This window comes from Salvelinus alpinus, chromosome 29 (genome assembly GCF_045679555.1).
Source record: "Salvelinus alpinus chromosome 29, SLU_Salpinus.1, whole genome shotgun sequence".
Lineage (NCBI taxonomy): Eukaryota > Metazoa > Chordata > Actinopteri > Salmoniformes > Salmonidae > Salvelinus > Salvelinus alpinus.
The window spans coordinates 35,391,076-35,409,747 of record NC_092114.1 but is presented as its reverse complement, the minus strand read 5'-3'; the positions used below and the strand labels follow the sequence as shown (position 1 = coordinate 35,409,747).

The following is an 18,672-nucleotide window of genomic DNA, read 5'->3' as shown; positions in this document are numbered from 1 at the left end:
TAACTCTTGGTCTTCCATTCCTATGGCAGTCCTCATGAGAGCCAGTTTTTATTTTACCTTTATTTAACTAGGCAAGTCAGTTAAGAACAAATTCTTATTTTCAATGACGGCCTAGGAACAGTGTGTTATCTACCTTATTCAGGGGCAGAACAACAGATTTTTACCTTGTCAGCTCGGGGATTCAAACTTTCGGTTACTAGTCCAACGCTCTAACTACTAGGGTTAGTGATCGGTTGAAGAGCATGCATTTAGTTTTACTTGCAATTAAGAGCAGTTGGAGGCCACGGAAGGAGAGTTGTATGGCATTGAAACTCGTCTGGAGGTTTGTTAACACAGTGTCCAAAGAAGGGACAGAAGTATAAAGAAATGTGTCGTCTGCATAGAGGTGGATCAGAGAATCACCAGCAGCAAGAGCGACATCATTGATGTATACAGAGAAGAGTCAGCCCGAGAATTGAACCCTGTGGCACCCCCATAGCGACTGCCAGAGGTCTGAACAACAAACCCTCTGATTTGACACACTGAACTCTATCAGAGAAGTAGTTGGTGAACCAGGCGAGGCAATCATTTGAGAAACCAAGGCTGTTGAGTCTGTCAATAAGAATGTGGTGATTGACAGAGTCGAAAGCATTGGCCAGGTCGATGAATACGGATCAGTAGGTGTTTTTACCGGTAGTGTATTTGCATAAACTCTTCAGAGTTGTGTTCTGTGGGTGTAACCGAGTAGACTGATACCCCATTTCATTGCTTCATAATCATTGCTTCACAATCCAACCTTGTTTAACATTATCTAGTCTAAATATGGCATGATTCCACCAATTCTAAACTTCTGCATCACTTTCAAATAGGTACTTTTATTTTGAAGGTAAACCTCAAATTACACTATTGTGCCTAATCCTTATTGTGGCTAGCTTCACAACATATAACCCGGTCCGGTCGAGCATCACTAGCCAGATGAAGCTAGCTGACTGCTTTTAACGCTAGCTTTGGGCAACAGGGCTAAGTAGCTGCCTAGCTATTTATTTTCATGAACTGAAGTTTAATTTCATTAGGCGAACAACAAGTGGCTACCTAGCTAATACTTACTCACAAGGATTCCTAAATCATTGCTAAGAATAGTGAAAATGACTGCAGTTTCAACTGGTCATTGTTTTCAGGCTGGTTGTATTGGTGCTAGTGTAACAGTATAACTTTAGACCGTCCCCTCGCCCCGACACGGGCGCGAACCAGGGACCCTCTGCACACATCGACAACAGTCACCCACGAAGCGTCGTTACCCATCGCTCCACAAAAGCCGCGGCCCTTGCAGAGCAAGGTGCAACACTACTTCTAGGTTTCAGAGCAAGTGACGTAACTGATTGAAACGCTAGTAGCGCGTACCCGCTAACTAGCTAGCCATTTCACATCCGTTACACTAGCTAGGTACCAAGCTAAAGCTAGCTAGCTACCCCAGAAGTTGCGGTCGAATAAATAATGCTTTATTACAAACGCAGTATTGTAAACACATCGTTCGTGGCCAGTGTTTGCTTGTTTGCCAGCTTTGACAGTGCTACTGATAGTAGTGGTGGCGCTTGGCTAGCACGTGCAAATTCGGAACACACAACATTCTATAATAGAACTGTGTTATTTGACGTGTCAAATTAAAAGCTTATTTAATGCGGCAAATCGTGTTATTGCCAAATAGTATTTTTTGATGTGTATCTTTTTTGACAGGCAAAGACCCAAACGGCGTTTATGTCGTGAAGCTAATAGCAGTGACGCTGTAACTCCGGTAGGGCAACATATGAAAAATAGCGCACTGGTAGTGTGTACCGGTGCTCGACCAGTCGCGAAAGCCAACATCACCCACGACAGGGAAAGGTTGATTGTCAAGGGAAATTAATTCCATTATCTCGGTGTTAATGGATTTCGCATTTTAGTTGTCTCCCTGAAATGTTCTTACTCTTTCAAATGACTGCTCGACTTGTTGGCTGCTCGATCCACACAGCTGACATTGTGGGCTAGGTTAGGAATGCTGTGTTGCACGTGTAGCACCAAATTGTCCGTGGCATCATTACGTCATGTGCTTACGTTATATAGGTATGCACGTCAGCTTTGACATCGGTTTTGCACATAGGCGTTAAACTAGACATTGAGACGATTCCGACGTTGGCATTTTTAGCTAATAACGTCCGATTCCGATATGTTCACCGATATATCGTGCATCCCTACTGTACACCATTACCTATGAATTGTGGATCAATGACATGGTGTATCAATTTACTCAGTGACACCCACAGAACACAACTGTGAAGAGTTTAAACAAATATTAGCATTGTAGCTCTTATTGTGTGACTTTGACTGTGGGAAATCACCTCCCAGTCAGCTTATTGTGCGTATTGACATTCATATTGCACTGTACATTGTGGATCAATAAAATGGGATATCAGTCTACTAATGGAAACCCACAGAAAACAACTGCGAATAGATTACACAAATATTTGTGTTGTAGCTCATATTGCGGGACTCTGAAACAACTGTGAAATGATCCACATTTATTGTACCAGTCAAGCTATTATGTGTTTGTTGAACACTATTCCAGAGGAAAAACAATACAACATGGATGTTTTGGAGTCTGAAAACTCTGAGGAGAACTTCGGTACTGAGTAGACTGATACCCCATTTCATTGCTCCACATTCCAACACTCCAACCTTGTTTCGCATTATCTAGTCTAAATATGGCATGATTCCACTATTTGTATCCATTTGCATCACTTTCAGAGGGACTTTTATATAAAGGGCGAACTGCAAATTCCACAACACATAACCCGGTCCGGTCAAGCGGCACTAGCCAGATGAAGCCAGCTAGCTGCTTATAACGTTAACTTGGGGCAACAGGGTTAAATAGCTGGCTAGCTTGTTTAGTTCGTTATCTAGCTAGCTAGTTATTTTAATGAACTGACGTTCGATTTCAATAAGACAACAACAAGTGGTTGCCTAGCTAATATTTAGTCACATGGATTCCTAAATCAATACTAAGAATATTGAAAATGGCTTCAGTTTCATCTGGTCATTGTTTACAGGCTGGTTGCATTGGTGCTCGCTAGGTACCAAGCTAAAGCTAACTACCCCAAAAGTTGCTAATAACATCTGCATCAAAATATATTTGCTAACATTTTTTATCCTGCTCGTTTGATCCTGATCTTATTTCAAATATTAACACAGACGTTGTCCCATTCAGTCAAACAAATAATGACTTATTACCAACGCAGTATTGTAACTACGTCGTGGCCAAGGAGTGTGCTTGTTTGCAATCTTTTATTTATTTTTTACAGCAGCTTGGACAGTGCTACTGATCGTAATGTTGGTGCTTGGCTTTGCACGTGCAAATTAGGCACACACAACAATACAACTTTTTTATTTGACATGTAAAATTAAAACCTTATTTGACTCATCAAATACTGTTATTTGACATGTTTTTTTTTTGACATGCAAAGAGCCAAATGGCTTTCCATAGTCAACAATCTAAACCAACTGCCAACCCAGTCTGTTTTGCCCCATAGTTGCTTAGGCGTCGGTTGTGTTGCTAAACAACCATTAAGGTTTACTCTCAGGCAGGATGAAAATGACTACATCGACCATGATCCTTTGCTTGTTATGGCCACTTTCACCATGATTCTTAGCAATTTTTTTGTGCCATTTAGCAACATGAAGCCTGAGATAGTAGAGAAAGGAATCACATTAGGCAATGAATAATTCAATATATAACGTCCACGCAGCACCGTCGACCAATCGCGTTCTCATTGTTATGCAGCATCACGTGGCTGCTAAGCTAATCACCCAATCCCTTCTCAAAGTCAGGGTATGAGTCAAGAAAACTGCCTATTTTCCGCGAAAGTATATACTGACTAAAGTGGAAAAAAATGTATCAATAATTTGGGTTAGAAAAAATAAATGTGTTTATAACAAGTAATATCTTGTGTTGAGTACTTCAAGACATTCACTTTAAAGTTCCAAAATTACTTTTATGATAGGTAGTAAAAAATAATGTAAAAAAAAATACCAAGTCTATATTATGGTAAGAACAGCTCAAATAAGCAAAGAGAAACAACAGTCCATCAGTAATTTAAGACATGAAGGTCAGTCAATTTGGAAAATGTCAAGAACCAACAAGCGCTATGATGAAACTGGCTCTCATGAGGACTGCCACAGGAGATGAAGACCCAGAGTTACCTCTGCTGCAGAGGATACGTTCGTTAGAGTTAACTGCACCTCAGATTGCAGCCCAAATAAATACTTTACAGAGTTCAAGTAACAGACACATCTCAACATCAACTGTTCAGAGATGACTGCATGAATCAGACCTTCATTGTCGAAATACTGTAAAGAAACCACTACTAAAGGACACCAATAAGAAGAAGAAGCTTGGAGGAGGTGTGATGGTGTGGGGGTGCTTTGCTGGTGACACTGTCTGTGATTTATTTAGAATTCAAGGCACACTTAACCAGCATGGCTACCACAGCATTCTGCAGCAATACGCCATCCCATCTGGTTTGCGCTTAGTGTGACTATTATTTATTTTTCAACTGGACAATGACCCAACATTCCTCCAGGCTGTGTAAGGGCTATTTGGAGTGCTAAATCAGAGGATCTAGCCTCCACAATCACCTGACCTCAACCCAATAGAGATGGTTAGGATGAGTTGGACCGCAGAGTGAAGGAAAAGCAGCCAACAAGTGCTCAGCATATGTGGGAACTACTTCAAGACTGTTGGAAAACCATTCCAGGTGAAGCTGGTTGAGAGAATGCCAAGAGTGTGCAAAGCTGTCATCAAGGCAAAGCGTGGCTACTTTGAAGAATCTAAAATCTATTTTTATTTGTTTAACACTTTTTTGGTTACTACATGATTCCAAATGTGTTATATCTTCACTATTATTCTACAATGTAGAAAATAGTAAAAAGAAAGAAAAACCCTTGAATGAGTAGGTGTGTCCAAACTTTTGACTGGTACTGTAGATATTAAATTGTGTTAGATATTTCTGAGCGTAAGGTGCCAGGTGGGACAATCTTGACTTCCTTTGATGTTTAGATGTGCTGTCTGTAATCATACAATGTTTTCTTAATACCGATTAGCAAAGTCTTTATTACATTTGTCAAACTGTGTGATGAAGAAACAAGTACTGTATTGCAGTTGAAAATAAGTTAGTTAATAGTTAGTCAAGAGAGGAAATAACAAAACTCAAATAAATATTTTAATCTACCTTATTATACATTAAATAAATAACTGATAACCATTTTAGTCAGTGGACAGCACAGCTTGAAACCACATAAATTACATAGCTAATAAATACATAAACATACATGCTGTTCAGCTCAGCTGTAACTTTGATTAACAATCAGATGTATAATATGAAAAATTGTACAATGCGCAAAAAACTTGTGGATTATTAAGCCCATTATGAATTTTCTTTTCATGATAAAAAAATAGATGCAAGCACCCAATGAAGCCTCCTGATATGCAGATATAGATATATAATTGGCTGTTCTTGTGATGACAGTTGCCTACTGATGTTAGTGTTGTCACCTTAGAAGAGTCCGTTTCTGGTGGTGTACTGTACATTGTAAGATCTGCGTCTGTGCCAGCGTCTCCTTACAGCTGCACAGCAGCCACATAGCATACACTGCAAAATAAAGATGGGGTGGCATGATTCACATGCAAAATATCATTGCAGAAATTAAACAGCTTATTGGATGAAATACTTTGTAAACTATTTTCACAGTACACATGTGAACACAAGCCTATACGTACACATAGCAGGATCCACAGGGGTACCAGAATGATAGCGATGCCACAAGGAATGATAATGGCCAAAGCCCAGCCAGGAAAACCTCCAACACTTGTGGTATTGAAAGGAGTGGTCAGCAAAAGGGTAGGAAGTGGTGTGGTGCTGGTAGTTGTTGTTGGGGCAACAGTGGTGGTCAGGAGACCTAGAATAGAAATGAAAATACATTTTAGAGGGATTATAAACTTGTAATATGTCATATAACATAGATATATAAGTGTTTTGGAGATTGAGTATTATACACGTTACATGGTGTTTGATAACTCACTGTCATAAAAAAAACACAGCAATGACAACCGTATGGTAACAAAAGCAGCATACCTGAGACTTTTAAGACTTCCTGTAGAAAACTACTAGGGTGGTTGACATCGTCCTCTTTGTATACATACGTCACGTTTGCTCTGATTTCAGTGCCATAAGCACTGTGGACATAAAAATGGGTTTTGTGTGAGAGTTAAACATGTTCCCTTCATCCTGTTTAGCTGTACAAGCAGCAGCTAAATGAAATCTGCAGAAATTCTAAAGAGTGCAGTTGAGAAAGATGGGTTGGTTCAAGGATATGACGTTGTACTTACATGAAGTCGGCGATGGGAAATTGAAACTGGTTGCCGTTTGGTTCACTGAGAAGTTGACGAAGCTAGAAGGGGACAAAACATCAAGTTGTCAACTACTATCATGACCTGAACATGACCATGGATGTATCTTATGTATAGAAGTACAGTATCTTACTAGTGTGTTAATTGAATCCTGTATCTGGACGTAGGTCTCATTGGTGAATGTGAGTCTATTACTTAGAGACTCCAGGGTTACATTGGTTATTTTGAAACCAAGGTTGATGGCAAATGAAGTATCTGAAAGTTCTGTGAGCAGATAAAAACATGGTCACTATAGCAACAGATCAAATGAACTGCTACAATTTAGGAGTTTCAACAACATAAAAAAACATTCAAGAAGTATTTAGATAGCAGGAGCAGTTGAATGTGTACTTAATAAGAAATTATTTTATAGAGTGGAAATAAATGTCTTCATGAAGCCTAATTTCTTAAACTCACTGATATAAGTTGCATTCTGGAAGGTGGTTTGAGTGGTCTTGGATTGAAGAGACAGTTGCTTCTTGACGGCACCAAGGACATCATTCTCAGTGGGGACTGGTGTTTTGAGGTTGAATATCAGTTTAACATAAACCACGGCTGTGCCAAATCTAAGAGAAAATAATAATACATGGAAAATTACATTTCCTAAAGAAAATGTGTGTGCTTGCTAGCTTGTCTTAAAGTATTTATGATTGTAAAATAAGTCATAGTAGTGGCAGTCAATACAGTAGTAATGGTAGTGACTGGTTATAATTGGAAAAAGTAGGTAGATGGAAAGATTGATTGATGGATAAGGAAAGGATAGGATAGCCTGAACATATGAAAGTTGGTTTGGTCTCTCTAGCTTGAACGGTTCAAGAGTTAATTTCATTTTGGGTGGGTTATTATATGCTAATTTATACTGAATTAAATTGTTTTAGTTTAGAAAGTTCAGAAAATGTTAAAATAATTAGAAAAAGTATGTAAGAAATCTAGTGGTCTTGCCTTCAGCAAGCACATTAATAATAATGGATTGTATTTATATTGCGCCTTTTGATGTACTCAAAGAGCTTTTCTAAAGAGAGGTTAACATTTTGGATGCTTTCATTAAAACATCAGTAGTTAACGACAGAAGCATGGATATACATGGTTCATTGTTGCAAAGGTTTCTTGATTGACAAAGTGTTAATTCAATTGTATGAAATAATTATAATAAATGATCTTGCTTACCTAGTTGTTGATGTCACTGAAGTCAAAAGGGTAGGAAGTGGTGTGGTGCTGGTAGTTGTTGTTGGGGCAACAGTGGTGGTCAGGAGACCTAGAAAATAAATGAAAATACATTTTAGAGGGATTAAAACTTGTAATATGTCATATAACATAGTGTTTTCGAGATTGAGTATTAGACACGTTACATGGTGTTTGATAACTCACTGTCATAAAAAAAACATAGAAATTACAACCGTATGGTAACAAAAGCAGCATACCTGAGACTTTTAAGACTTCCTGTAGAAAACTACTAGGGTGGTTGACATCTTCCTCTTTGTATACATACATCACGTTTGCCGTGATTTCAGTGCCAACAGCACTGTGGACGTAAAAATGGGTTTTGTGTGAGAGTTAAACATGCTCCCTTCATCCTGTTTAGCTGTACAAGCAGCAGCTAAATGAAATCTGCAGAAATTCTAAAGAGTGCAGTTGAGAAAGATGGGTTGGTTCAAGGTTATGACGTTGTACTTACATGAAGTCGGCGTTGGGAAATTGAAACTGGTTGACGTCTGGTTCACTGAGAAGTTGCCGAAGCTAAAAGGGGACAAAACATCAAGTTGTCAACTACTATCATGACCTGAACATGACCATGGATGTATCTTATGTGTAGAAGTACAGTATCTTACTAGTGTGTTAATTGAACCCTGTATCTGGACGTAGGTCTCATTGGTGAATGTGAGTCTATTACTTAGAGACTCCAGGGTTACATTGGTTATTCTGAAACCAAGGTTGATGGCAAATGAAGTATCTGAAAGTTCTGTGAGCAGATAAAAACATGGTCACTATAGCAACAGATCAAATGAAATGCTACAATTTAGGAGTTTCAACACCGTAAAAAAAAACATTCAAGAAGTATTTAGATAGCAGGAGCAGTTGAATGTGTACTTAATAAGAAATTATTTTATAGAGTGGAAATAAATGTCTTCATGAAGCCTAATTTCTTAAACTCACTGATATAAGTTGCATTCTGGAAGGTGGTTTGAGTGGTCTTGGATTGAAGAGACAGTTGCTTCTTGACGGCACCAAGGACATCATTCTCAGTGGGGACTGGTGTTTTGAGGTTGAATATCAGTTTAACATAAACCACGGCTGTGCCAAATCTAAGAGAAAATAATAATACATGGAAAATTACATTTCCTAAAGAAAATGTGTGTGCTTGCTAGCTTGTCTTAAAGTATTTATGATTGTAAAATAAGTCATAGTAGTGGCAGTCAATACAGTAGTAATGGTAGTGACTGGTTATAATTGGAAAAAGTAGGTAGATGGAAAGATTGATTGATGGATAAGGAAAGGATAGGATAGCCTGAACATATGAAAGTTGGTTTGGTCTCTCTAGCTTGAACGGTTCAAGAGTTAATTTCATTTTGGGTGGGTTATTATATGCTAATTTATACTGAATTAAATTGTTTTAGTTTAGAAAGTTCAGAAAATGTTAAAATAATTAGAAAAAGTATGTAAGAAATCTAGTGGTCTTGCCTTCAGCAAGCACATTAATAATAATGGATTGTATTTATATTGCGCCTTTTGATGTACTCAAAGAGCTTTTCTAAAGAGAGGTTAACATTTTGGATGCTTTCATTAAAACATCAGTAGTTAACGACAGAAGCATGGATATACATGGTTCATTGTTGCAAAGGTTTCTTGATTGACAAAGTGTTAATTCAATTGTATGAAATAATTATAATAAATGATCTTGCTTACCTAGTTGTTGATGTCACTGAAGTCAAAAGGGTAGGAAGTGGTGTGGTGCTGGTAGTTGTTGTTGGGGCAACAGTGGTGGTCAGGAGACCTAGAAAATAAATGAAAATACATTTTAGAGGGATTAAAACTTGTAATATGTCATATAACATAGTGTTTTCGAGATTGAGTATTAGACACGTTACATGGTGTTTGATAACTCACTGTCATAAAAAAAACATAGAAATTACAACCGTATGGTAACAAAAGCAGCATACCTGAGACTTTTAAGACTTCCTGTAGAAAACTACTAGGGTGGTTGACATCTTCCTCTTTGTATACATACATCACGTTTGCCGTGATTTCAGTGCCAACAGCACTGTGGACGTAAAAATGGGTTTTGTGTGAGAGTTAAACATGCTCCCTTCATCCTGTTTAGCTGTACAAGCAGCAGCTAAATGAAATCTGCAGAAATTCTAAAGAGTGCAGTTGAGAAAGATGGGTTGGTTCAAGGTTATGACGTTGTACTTACATGAAGTCGGCGTTGGGAAATTGAAACTGGTTGACGTCTGGTTCACTGAGAAGTTGCCGAAGCTAAAAGGGGACAAAACATCAAGTTGTCAACTACTATCATGACCTGAACATGACCATGGATGTATCTTATGTGTAGAAGTACAGTATCTTACTAGTGTGTTAATTGAACCCTGTATCTGGACGTAGGTCTCATTGGTGAATGTGAGTCTATTACTTAGAGACTCCAGGGTTACATTGGTTATTCTGAAACCAAGGTTGATGGCAAATGAAGTATCTGAAAGTTCTGTGAGCAGATAAAAACATGGTCACTATAGCAACAGATCAAATGAAATGCTACAATTTAGGAGTTTCAACACCGTAAAAAAAAACATTCAAGAAGTATTTAGATAGCAGGAGCAGTTGAATGTGTACTTAATAAGAAATTATTTTATAGAGTGGAAATAAATGTCTTCATGAAGCCTAATTTCTTAAACTCACTGATATAAGTTGCATTCTGGAAGGTGGTTTGAGTAGTCTTGGATTGAAGAGACAGTTGCTTCTTGACGGCACCAAGGACATCATCCTCAGTGGGGACTGGTGTTTTGAGGTTGAATATCAGTTTAACATAAACCACGGCTGTGCCAAATCTAAGAGAAAATAATAATACATGGAAAATTACATTTCCTAAAGAAAATGTGTGTGCTTGCTAGCTTGTCTTAAAGTATTTATGATTGTAAAATAAGTTACAGTATTGGCAGTCACCGCAGTAGTAATGGTAGTGACTGGTTATAATTGGAAAAAGTAGGTAGATGGAAACATTTATTGATGGATTAGGATAGGATAGGATAGGATAGCCTGAACATATGAAAGTTGGTTCGGTCTCTCTAGCTTGAACGGTTCAAGAGTTAATATTATTTTGGGTGGGTTATTATATGCTAATTTATACTCAATTAAATTATTTTAGTTTAGAAAGTTTAGAAAATGTTAAAATAATTAGAAAAAGTATCTAAGAAATCTAGTGGTCTTGCCTTCAGCAAGCACATAAATAATAATGGATTGGATTTACATTGCGCCGTTTGACCGATTGATGTACTCAAAGAGCTTTTCTAAAGAAAGGTTGACACTTTGGATGCTTTTATTAAAACCTCAGTAGTTAACGACACAAGCATGGATATACATGGTTCATTGTTGCAAAGGTTCCTCGATTGACAAGGTGTTAATTGAATTGTATGAAATAATTATAACAAATGATGTTGCTTACCTAGTTGTTGATGTCACTGAAGTCAAAAGGGTAGGAAGTGTTGTGGTGCTGGTAGTTGTTGTTGGGGCAACAGTGGTTGTCAGGAGACCTTGAAAATAAAGGAATACATTTTAGAGGGATTATAAACTTGTAATATGTCATATAACATAGATATATAAGTGTTTTCGAGATTGAGTATTAGACACGTTACATGGTGTTTGATAACTCACTGTCATAAAGAAAAACATAGAAATGACAACCGTATGGTAACAAAAGCAGCATACCTGAGACTTTTAAGACTTCCTGTAGAAAACTACTAGGGTGGTTGACATCTTCCTCTTTGTATACATATGTCACGTTTGCCGTTATTTCAGTGCCATCAGCACTGTGGACGTAAAAATGGGTTTTGTGTGAGAGTTAAACATGCTCACTTCATCCTGTTTAGCTGTACAAGCAGCAGCTAAATGAAATCTGCAGAAATTCTGAAGAGTGCAGTTGAGAAAGATGGGTTGGTTCAAGGTTATGACGTTGTACTTACATTAAGTCGGCGTTGGGAAATTGAAACTGTTTGCCGTCTGGTTCACTGAGAACCTTATGGAGCTAAAAGGGGACAAAACATCAAGTTGTCAATTACTATCATGACCTGAACATGACCATGGATGGATTTTATGTGTAGAAGTACAGTATCTTACTAGTCTGTTAATTGAATCCTGGATCTCGGTCTCATTGGTGAGTGTGAGTCTATTACTTAGAGACTCCTGGGTTACATTGGTTATTTTGAAACCAATGTCGATGGCAAATGAAGTATCTGTAAGTTCTGTGAGCACACAAAAAATGGTCACAATAGCAACAGATCAAATGAAATGCTACAATTTAGGAGTTTCAACAACAATTCAAAACATTCAAGAAGTATTTAGATAGCAGGAGCAGTTGAATGTTTACTTATTAAGAAATTATATTATAGAGTGGAAATAAATGTCTTCATGAAGCCTAATTTGTGGAACTCACTGATATAAGTTGCATTCTGGAAGGTGGTTTGAGTGGTCGTGAATTGAGGAGACAATTGCTTCTTGACGGCACCAAGGACATCATCCTCAGTGGGGACTGGTGTTTTGACCTTGAATATCAGTTTAACAAATACCCCCACTGTGCCAAATCTAAGAGAAAATAATAATACATGGAAAATTACATTTCCTAAAGAAAATGTGTGTACTTGCTAGCTTGTCTTAAAGTATTCATGGTTGTAAAATAAGTTATAGTATTGGCAGTCACCGCAGTAGTAATGGTAGTGACTGGTTATAATTGGAAAAAGTAGGTAGATGGAAAGATTTATTGATGGATAAGGATAGGATAGGATAGCCTGAATATATGAAAGTTGGTTCGGTCTCTCTAGCTTGAACGGTTCAAGAGTTAATATTATTTTGGGTAGGTTATTATATGCTAATTTATACTCAATTAAATTGTTTTAGTTTAGAAAGTTTAGAAAATGTTAAAATAATTAGAAAAAGTATCTAAGAAATCTAGTGGTCTTGCCTTCAGCAAGCACATTAATAATAATGGATTGGATTTACATTGCGCCTTTTGACCGATTGATGTACTCAAAGAGCTTTTCTAAAGAAAGGTTGACATTTTGGATGCTTTTATTAAAACATCAGTAGTTAACGACACAAGCATGGATATACATGGTTCATTGTTGCAAAGGTTCCTCGATTGACAAAGTGTTAATTGAATTGTATAAAATAATTATAACAAATGATGTTGCTTACCTAGTTGTTGATGTCACTGAAGTCAAAAGGGTAGGAAGTGTTGTGGTGCTGGTAGTTGTTGTTGGGGCAACAGTGGTGGTCAGGAGACCTTGAAAATAAAGGAAAATACATTTTAGAGGGATTATAAACTTGTAATATGTCATATAACATAGATATATAAGTGTTTTCGAGATTGAGTATTAGACACGTTACATGGTGTTTGATAACTCACTGTCATAAAGAAAAACATAGAAATGACAACCGTATGGTAACAAAAGCAGCATACCTGAGACTTTTAAGACTTCCTGTAGAAAACTACTAGGGTGGTTGACATCTTCCTCTTTGTATACATATGTCACGTTTGCCGTGATTTCAGTGCCATCAGCACTGTGGGCGTAAAAATGGGTTTTGTGTGAGAGTTAAACATGCTCACTTCATCCTGTTTAGCTGTACAAGCAGCAGCTAAATGAAATCTGCAGAAATTCTAAAGAGTGCAGTTGAGAAAGATGGGTTGGTTCAAGGATATGACGTTGTACTTACATGAAGTCGGCGTTGGGAAATTGAAACGGTTTGCCGTCTGGTTCACTGAGAACCTTATGGAGCTAAAAGGGGACAAAACATCAAGTTGTCAATTACTATCATGACCTGAACATGACCATGGATGGATCTTATGTGTAGAAGTACAGTATCTTACTAGTCTGTTAATTGAATCCTGGATCTCGGTCTCATTGGTGAGTGTGAGTCTATTACTTAGAGACTCCTGGGTTACATTGGTTATTTTGAAACCAAGGTCGATGGCAAATGAAGTATCTGTAAGTTCTGTGAGCACACAAAAAATGGTCACAATAGCAACAGATCAAATGAAATGCTACAATTTAGGAGTTTCAACAACAATTAAAAACATTCAAGAAGTATTTAGATAGCAGGAGCAGTTGAATGTTTACTTATTAAGAAATTATATTATAGAGTGGAAATAAATGTCTTCATGAAGCCTAATTTGTGGAACTCACTGATATAAGTTGCATTCTGGAAGGTGGTTTGAGTGGTCGTGAATTGAGGAGACAATTGCTTCTTGACGGCACCAAGGACATCATCCTCAGTGGGGACTGGTGTTTTGACCTTGAATATCAGTTTAACAAATACCCCCACTGTGCCAAATCTAAGAGAAAATAATAATACATGGAAAATTACATTTCCTAAAGAAAATGTGTGTACTTGCTAGCTTGTCTTAAAGTATTCATGGTTGTAAAATAAGTTATAGTATTGGCAGTCACCGCAGTAGTAATGGTAGTGACTGGTTATAATTGGAAAAAGTAGGTAGATGGAAAGATTGATTGATGGATTAGGATAGGATAGGATAGGATAGCCTGAACATATGAAAGTTGGTTCGGTCTCTCTAGCTTGAACGGTTCAAGAGTTAATATTATTTTGGGTGGGTTATTATATGCTAATTTATACTCAATTAAATTGTTTTAGTTTAGAAAGTTTAGAAAATGTTAAAATAATTTGAAAAAGTATCTAAGAAATCTAGTGGTCTTGCCTTCAGCAAGCACATTAATAATAATGGATTGGATTTACATTGCACCTTTTGACCGATTGATGTACTCAAAGAGCTTTTCTAAAGAAAGGTTGACACTTTGGATGCTTTTATTAAAACATCAGTAGTTAACGACACAAGCATGGATATACATGGTTCATTGTTGCAAAGGTTCCTCGATTGACAAGGTGTTAATTGAATTGTATGAAATAATTATAACAAATGATGTTGCTTACCTAGTTGTTGATGTCACTGAAGTCAAAAGGGTAGGAAGTGTTGTGGTGCTGGTAGTTGTTGTTGGGGCAACAGTGGTTGTCAGGAGACCTTGAAAATAAAGGAATACATTTTAGAGGGATTATAAACTTGTAATATGTCATATAACATAGATATATAAGTGTTTTCGAGATTGAGATTTAGACACGTTACATGGTGTTTGATAACTCACTGTCATAAAGAAAAACATAGAAATGACAACCGTATGGTAACAAAAGCAGCATACCTGAGACTTTTAAGACTTCCTGTAGAAAACTACTAGGGTGGTTGACATCTTCCTCTTTGTATACATATGTCACGTTTGCCGTGATTTCAGTGCCATCAGCACTGTGGGCGTAAAAATGGGTTTTGTGTGAGAGTTAAACATGCTCACTTCATCCTGTTTAGCTGTACAAGCAGCAGCTAAATGAAATCTGCAGAAATTCTAAAGAGTGCAGTTGAGAAAGATGGGTTGGTTCAAGGTTATGACGTTGTACTTACATGAAGTCGGCGTTGGGAAATTGAAACGGTTTGCCGTCTGGTTCACTGAGAACCTTATGGAGCTAAAAGGGGACAAAACATCAAGTTGTCAATTACTATCATGACCTGAACATGACCATGGATGGATCTTATGTGTAGAAGTACAGTATCTTACTAGTCTGTTAATTGAATCCTGGATCTCGGTCTCATTGGTGAGTGTGAGTCTATTACTTAGAGACTCCTGGGTTACATTGGTTATTTTGAAACCAAGGTCGATGGCAAATGAAGTATCTGTAAGTTCTGTGAGCACACAAAAAATGGTCACAATAGCAACAGATCAAATGAAATGCTACAATTTAGGAGTTTCAACAACAATTAAAAACATTCAAGAAGTATTTAGATAGCAGGAGCAGTTGAATGTTTACTTATTAAGAAATTATATTATAGAGTGGAAATAAATGTCTTCATGAAGCCTAATTTGTGGAACTCACTGATATAAGTTGCATTCTGGAAGGTGGTTTGAGTGGTCGTGAATTGAGGAGACAATTGCTTCTTGACGGCACCAAGGACATCATCCTCAGTGGGGACTGGTGTTTTGACCTTGAATATCAGTTTAACAAATACCCCCACTGTGCCAAATCTAAGAGAAAATAATAATACATGGAAAATTACATTTCCTAAAGAAAATGTGTGTACTTGCTAGCTTGTCTTAAAGTATTCATGGTTGTAAAATAAGTTATAGTATTGGCAGTCACCGCAGTAGTAATGGTAGTGACTGGTTATAATTGGAAAAAGTAGGTAGATGGAAAGATTTATTGATGGATAAGGATAGGATAGGATAGCCTGAATATATGAAAGTTGGTTCGGTCTCTCTAGCTTGAACGGTTCAAGAGTTAATATTATTTTGGGTAGGTTATTATATGCTAATTTATACTCAATTAAATTGTTTTAGTTTAGAAAGTTTAGAAAATGTTAAAATAATTAGAAAAAGTATCTAAGAAATCTAGTGGTCTTGCCTTCAGCAAGCACATTAATAATAATGGATTGGATTTACATTGCGCCTTTTGACCGATTGATGTACTCAAAGAGCTTTTCTAAAGAAAGGTTGACATTTTGGATGCTTTTATTAAAACATCAGTAGTTAACGACACAAGCATGGATATACATGGTTCATTGTTGCAAAGGTTCCTCGATTGACAAAGTGTTAATTGAATTGTATAAAATAATTATAACAAATGATGTTGCTTACCTAGTTGTTGATGTCACTGAAGTCAAAAGGGTAGGAAGTGTTGTGGTGCTGGTAGTTGTTGTTGGGGCAACAGTGGTGGTCAGGAGACCTTGAAAATAAAGGAAAATACATTTTAGAGGGATTATAAACTTGTAATATGTCATATAACATAGATATATAAGTGTTTTCGAGATTGAGTATTAGACACGTTACATGGTGTTTGATAACTCACTGTCATAAAGAAAAACATAGAAATGACAACCGTATGGTAACAAAAGCAGCATACCTGAGACTTTTAAGACTTCCTGTAGAAAACTACTAGGGTGGTTGACATCTTCCTCTTTGTATACATATGTCACGTTTGCCGTGATTTCAGTGCCATCAGCACTGTGGGCGTAAAAATGGGTTTTGTGTGAGAGTTAAACATGCTCACTTCATCCTGTTTAGCTGTACAAGCAGCAGCTAAATGAAATCTGCAGAAATTCTAAAGAGTGCAGTTGAGAAAGATGGGTTGGTTCAAGGATATGACGTTGTACTTACATGAAGTCGGCGTTGGGAAATTGAAACTGTTTGCCGTCTGGTTCACTGAGAACCTTATGGAGCTAAAAGGGGACAAAACATCAAGTTGTCAATTACTATCATGACCTGAACATGACCATGGATGGATCTTATGTGTAGAAGTACAGTATCTTACTAGTCTGTTAATTGAATCCTGGATCTCGGTCTCATTGGTGAGTGTGAGTCTATTACTTAGAGACTCCTGGGTTACATTGGTTATTTTGAAACCAAGGTCGATGGCAAATGAAGTATCTGTAAGTTCTGTGAGCACACAAAAAATGGTCACAATAGCAACAGATCAAATGAAATGCTACAATTTAGGAGTTTCAACAACAATTAAAAACATTCAAGAAGTATTTAGATAGCAGGAGCAGTTGAATGTTTACTTATTAAGAAATTATATTATAGAGTGGAAATAAATGTCTTCATGAAGCCTAATTTGTGGAACTCACTGATATAAGTTGCATTCTGGAAGGTGGTTTGAGTGGTCGTGAATTGAGGAGACAATTGCTTCTTGACGGCACCAAGGACATCATCCTCAGTGGGGACTGGTGTTTTGACCTTGAATATCAGTTTAACAAATACCCCCACTGTGCCAAATCTAAGAGAAAATAATAATACATGGAAAATTACATTTCCTAAAGAAAATGTGTGTACTTGCTAGCTTGTCTTAAAGTATTCATGGTTGTAAAATAAGTTATAGTATTGGCAGTCACCGCAGTAGTAATGGTAGTGACTGGTTATAATTGGAAAAAGTAGGTAGATGGAAAGATTGATTGATGGATTAGGATAGGATAGGATAGGATAGCCTGAACATATGAAAGTTGGTTCGGTCTCTCTAGCTTGAACGGTTCAAGAGTTAATATTATTTTGGGTGGGTTATTATATGCTAATTTATACTCAATTAAATTGTTTTAGTTTAGAAAGTTTAGAAAATGTTAAAATAATTTGAAAAAGTATCTAAGAAATCTAGTGGTCTTGCCTTCAGCAAGCACATTAATAATAATGGATTGGATTTACATTGCACCTTTTGACCGATTGATGTACTCAAAGAGCTTTTCTAAAGAAAGGTTGACACTTTGGATGCTTTTATTAAAACATCAGTAGTTAACGACACAAGCATGGATATACATGGTTCATTGTTGCAAAGGTTCCTCGATTGACAAGGTGTTAATTGAATTGTATGAAATAATTATAACAAATGATGTTGCTTACCTAGTTGTTGATGTCACTGAAGTCAAAAGGGTAGGAAGTGTTGTGGTGCTGGTAGTTGTTGTTGGGGCAACAGTGGTTGTCAGGAGACCTTGAAAATAAAGGAATACATTTTAGAGGGATTATAAACTTGTAATATGTCATATAACATAGATATATAAGTGTTTTCGAGATTGAGATTTAGACACGTTACATGGTGTTTGATAACTCACTGTCATAAAGAAAAACATAGAAATGACAACCGTATGGTAACAAAAGCAGCATACCTGAGACTTTTAAGACTTCCTGTAGAAAACTACTAGGGTGGTTGACATCTTCCTCTTTGTATACATATGTCACGTTTGCCGTGATTTCAGTGCCATCAGCACTGTGGGCGTAAAAATGGGTTTTGTGTGAGAGTTAAACATGCTCACTTCATCCTGTTTAGCTGTACAAGCAGCAGCTAAATGAAATCTGCAGAAATTCTAAAGAGTGCAGTTGAGAAAGATGGGTTGGTTCAAGGTTATGACGTTGTACTTACATGAAGTCGGCGTTGGGAAATTGAAACGGTTTGCCGTCTGGTTCACTGAG

The 18,672-nt window shown here is 37.2% G+C and overlaps 2 long non-coding RNA genes across 2 annotated transcripts; both read right to left on the bottom strand.

Annotated features, from left to right (window-relative positions):
- Positions 1 to 5,102: 5,102 nt before the first annotated feature.
- Positions 5,103 to 5,921, bottom strand: LOC139559120 (uncharacterized). Its single transcript, XR_011671690.1, has 2 exons — positions 5,789 to 5,921; positions 5,103 to 5,660 (listed from the first exon to the last, which is right to left on the bottom strand). It is a non-coding gene; the product is annotated as an uncharacterized lncRNA (long non-coding RNA).
- Positions 5,922 to 6,178: 257 nt separating this feature from the next.
- On the bottom strand, positions 6,179 to 7,020 carry LOC139559434 (uncharacterized). The gene is made up of 4 exons (XR_011671757.1): positions 6,875 to 7,020; positions 6,552 to 6,682; positions 6,398 to 6,459; positions 6,179 to 6,244 (listed from the first exon to the last, which is right to left on the bottom strand). It is a non-coding gene; the product is annotated as an uncharacterized lncRNA (long non-coding RNA).
- Between the last annotated feature and the right edge of the window lie 11,652 nt (positions 7,021 to 18,672).